This window comes from Rattus norvegicus, chromosome 2 (genome assembly GCF_036323735.1).
Source record: "Rattus norvegicus strain BN/NHsdMcwi chromosome 2, GRCr8, whole genome shotgun sequence".
Taxonomy (NCBI): Eukaryota; Metazoa; Chordata; class Mammalia; order Rodentia; family Muridae; genus Rattus; species Rattus norvegicus.
The window spans coordinates 94,012,532-94,016,841 of record NC_086020.1 but is presented as its reverse complement, the minus strand read 5'-3'; the positions used below and the strand labels follow the sequence as shown (position 1 = coordinate 94,016,841).

Sequence of the window (4,310 nt, the reverse complement as noted above, 5' to 3'; positions counted from 1 at the left end):
TTAACCACTGCCCCTTACAAAATGACCTATCCTGCCCTGCTAACGTTGTTCCAGAAAGGATCCTGCCCTAGGCCTGGAAGGGAGGTGAACTCCACAGCATTCTGGGAGAATCTAACAGATAGGCTCTGCTGGCTCTCACAGCTCAGGTTTATTCTCAGTCTTTTATTCAATCATACTTTTAAGTGTGGTTATGAAACTAACGCATACAATCAGAAGATTATCCTGGGTTTTCAGGTCTTCAGTCTGAAGGCTTGTGAGTCACATATACTTACGATCAATCAACTTTCTTTTTTCTTTCTTTCTTCTTTTTTTTTTTTTTCCAGACAGGGTTTCTCTGTGTAGCCCTGGCTGTCCCGGAATTCACTCTGTAGACCAGGCTGGCCTCACAGTCACAGAGATTCACCTGCCTCTGTCTCCTGAGTCCTGGGGAGTTAAAAGCATGAGCCACCACTGCTTGGTTCAAACAGTTTTCTTATGCTTTCCAGTTGTTAATTCCTGTTACAGGAGTGTTGTCACTTTAAAATGAGCATGATGTTTTCTTACATGCTCTTGCAATATTAAAAGCATCCCTCCTTTAAGCTCTCTCGATTTCCTTTTCTTTATTTACATATCTATCAAGAAGCCTCTCTCTCTCTCTCTCTCTCTCTCTCTCTCTCTCTCTCTCTCTCTCTCTTTCTCTCTTAAAATATTTTTATAAACAGCTCTGATTTCAGCCTTGTCCACTTATGGGTTGACCATATTGTTCTCCTATGAAGACAGGAAGGTGGAAAAATGTTTGAGGCTCACCTCACTGTTTGGGGTACCTCGAATACATACATGGTTTTCAGGTGATAATCACCCATTGATTACTGAACCCGCATCACCTTTGTCCAAGCCTAACTCTTTCCTTAAATTTCACTTACGTGTTTTCCTGGATTTTCACCGAGAGTCTGTCTCCTCCCAGAACCAGGCACATGTAGGCAATGCCACATTAAGAACACTCTCCTGATATGGAGGAACCACCAAGAGGAGGAGTCACCAAGAGGACATACATGGAACAGAGCAAGGCTCAGATCACAGAGAGTGGGCAACAGTCACTGACAGGTGTAAGCCCTGTGGAGAAAGGCTACGGGAAAACTGCCGCTGTGTGTGAAAGGGGAACCCCCATCAAAGGCAGGTAGCCCATCCAGCCGACACAGACCAATGTGGATGGAAACCTGCACAGAACCATTTCACTACACGGCTTTCTGGAATCAGGAAGTGAGTGCCTTTGGTGAAGGAGGTGAAGGTGACTCTGGACGGCTGGACAATGATGGACCTTACTGGATGAGGGACCGTGAAGTGAGCTTCAAGCATTCTTCCACTGACAGGAGAACAGTTCAGTCGACCCATAAGTGGACAAAAAGAGATAAAGTACATGCTGTGGCCCAACCAAGTCAGAAAGAGTACTGGAAGGCGGTGGAAGGCATCTTCATAGAGCCCAGGGTTTCTCTGAAGGCTGAAGTCCATCATGCAGAGCTGTCATCATCCTCTGAGCCGCTGTCACCACAGGGTGTTTGTAGACATCTGCAGCTGCTTCACCCCAGGATCCCTGCCCCAGGTCCTCTGAGCAGTGCTGCGTTTGACCCTGTAGCCTGTCACACTTGAATTGGTTCTCTCCAAGGCTAGGTCAGTTCTTAAAAGAGGACTGACAAGTCTGTAAAGGCAGTGACACCTTCATTCATACTGGAAAAAGGAAGTCGACGAACTTGTCTCCCTTAGCTGGGAAGCTTAACTCCATAGGAGGTCAGCATCATGGATTCTTAGCGCGTGATTTCCCCTGATTTGTCTTTCTCCGAAATGATTAAAAACAAACAAACAAAACCTCAAAAAACTCTTCTAGGTGGAATGTACTGGAATGAACACAGGGGCACGGCTAAGACTTGAGAGCCCATCTTCCAGATCTAATAACCTACACAGAATATGTTTTGAGCCCTTTCTCCTCCGTTTGCCTCCTCCCTGCTTGGTGACATTAGCGTCTTCGGTTTCTTCCTTCTGCTCCAGCTGCACACCGTATCAAGGTGAGGGCTGCTCGGACGCTTTCTCCAATGCGCTGGATGGCACTATGTAAAGGGAGGGTCATCAACAATTGTATCTCACACTTACTGAATGTAAGGCTTGAAGTGAGTCTTAACTGCCGAAAGACTCCCCGAGTGAGACACGAGAATGGAGTTCGATGCAAGCGCAAGAGGTTTATTTTTCCAGAGCGTTAGGGTCGACCCTCAATCAGCCTCTCATGGCAAGTGACTAGAAGGCGACCCCGAATGGCTATAACAAGCAGTTTTTATACTTTTTAGGGGTTCAGGTTACACCAGCAAGGTTATGGTTTGAACTTATTGGCTACGCATATTGACCTTTGAATCTATTGGCTAGCAAGCATATGATGTGCGTTTGAACTCTATCTGGGACCAGAGGGTCAGGTGACTATCAGCCAGCACATTCTGTGTTTTTTAAGAATGCCCCTGCTCCTCCTGAGAACTGTGGGTGGAGAATGGAACTTGGCCTAGCCTTGACCCGAGGCGGGAACCTGGTACTTGGCCTAATCTTGACCTGAGGTGGTGGTTGTGTAAGGCTGGCAAAAGCCCCTAGGGTCCTTCACAGGAACCTATTTTCTACTACTTTCTACCAGGCCAAGCCTCTTTTTTTTTTTTTTTTTTAAGATTTATTTATTTATTGTATATAAGTACACTGTAGCCATCTTCAGACATACCAGAAGAGGGCATCGGATACCATTACAGATGGTTGTGAACCACCATGTGGTTGCTGGGATTTGAACTCAGGACCTCTGGAAGAGCAGTCAGTGCCCTTAACTACTGAGCCATCATCCAGCCCCCGCTATCTGTTATATTTCAAACCTGGACAAAAGACAGAGTCTCAGTGGTGGTTTGAATATGCCTGGCCCATGGGAAGTGGCATCATTAGGAAGTCTGACCTTGTAGGAACAGGTATGGCCTTGTTAGAGGAGGTATGTCACTGTCGGGTGGGCTTTGAGAGCCTCCTAGCTGCCTGTGAAAGACAGTCTCTCTTCTGTTGCCTTCTCTTCTGGTGGAACAAGGAATTCTCAGCTCCTTCTCCAGCACCAGGTCTGCTTGCATATTGCCATGCTTCCTACCATGATGATAATGGACTGAACCTCTGAAACCATAAGTCAGACCCAATTAAATGTTTGCCCTTATAAGCATTGCCTTGGTCATGGTGTCTCTTCACAGCAATAAAACCCAAACTAAGACCGTCTCCTATGGTGTATCAACCCCACGCACATTTTAAACATCTTCAACACCTTACAACACACTTCAAACTCAAGGGCAGTCCCTGTAATCGCAGCGTCTCACCGGTTTGTCTAATATGCAACCTCTTTACCCCAAAGTCCCTATGACCTTGTAGGAAATTGCCTCTCCTCCATCTCCAATTGTGTTATCTTGAAGGAGGAGTTTATCTGCCTCCAACAGGGCAAGCTACAGGGCCAGCAACCATGTGACCTTGTTTGGCCAATCAGCGCTTTCCTTTGGAGCTTTGCCTGTGAGACATGAAGGGTCTGTACCTGGCAACACTCCAGGACTGTTCAGTCTCAGCTTGCTGTGATTCTGAGGCCCTGCCCTCCCATTCCCCCCACACCGGCTCTGAGCTCTTGGGAGGATGAGCCAGTTCCCTGTGAAAGAAAACAATCATACTCACTTCCGTTGCCACTGTTACTGATTCAGACTGCGACGGACCGGATGGTGGGAAGGTGGTGAAGAGCTGCTCCTTTTCTGTCACCTGTGTCGGCTCCCTGTTAGCTAGCACACAGGTGGTTCTGCTGCCACCACCAGGAGCTACAGGTATGTGCTGTGGATAAAAAGGACCCACCCACCACTTCCAGCTCTCATTTTTTTCTTGGTGTCCCCTCTCTCATTCTTGGTGTGGGCCTCCACTCTCTCCCTCTCTGTCCCCTTTCTCTCTGCCCTCATAGCTCTGCTCCCATCTGTCTGCCTGTCTATATGTCCGTTTGCCTGCCTCTACTCATTCCCCAGGTCCTCACTCCCCTGTGCTCCCCTCCCCCAATAAACCAGGCCTGTTGCATGGAATAAGTATTCAGGGGCACCCCTTGGTGCGGGCTTGTCTGTGGGGCTCGGGCACCATAAAGCTGTGAGGAGCAGGCCTGGAGCAAGAATGGGGTCAGGATGTGTCCAAAACCCCAAAATGTCGTCCCGACCTGGGCAGGAGTAGGATCCTCCTCCCCACCCACCCTGGGCCAGCATGTCCTGGTAGACCCCTGCCTCACCAGAGGAGGTCATGTAGCCCAGTAGCCAGAT

General features: G+C 48.2%; 1 pseudogene; it reads left to right on the top strand.

The window, feature by feature from the left end:
- Positions 1–989: 989 nt before the first annotated feature.
- LOC134485784 (stromal cell-derived factor 2-like) lies at positions 990–1,626 on the top strand (annotated as a pseudogene).
- Positions 1,627–4,310: the final 2,684 nt, after the last annotated feature.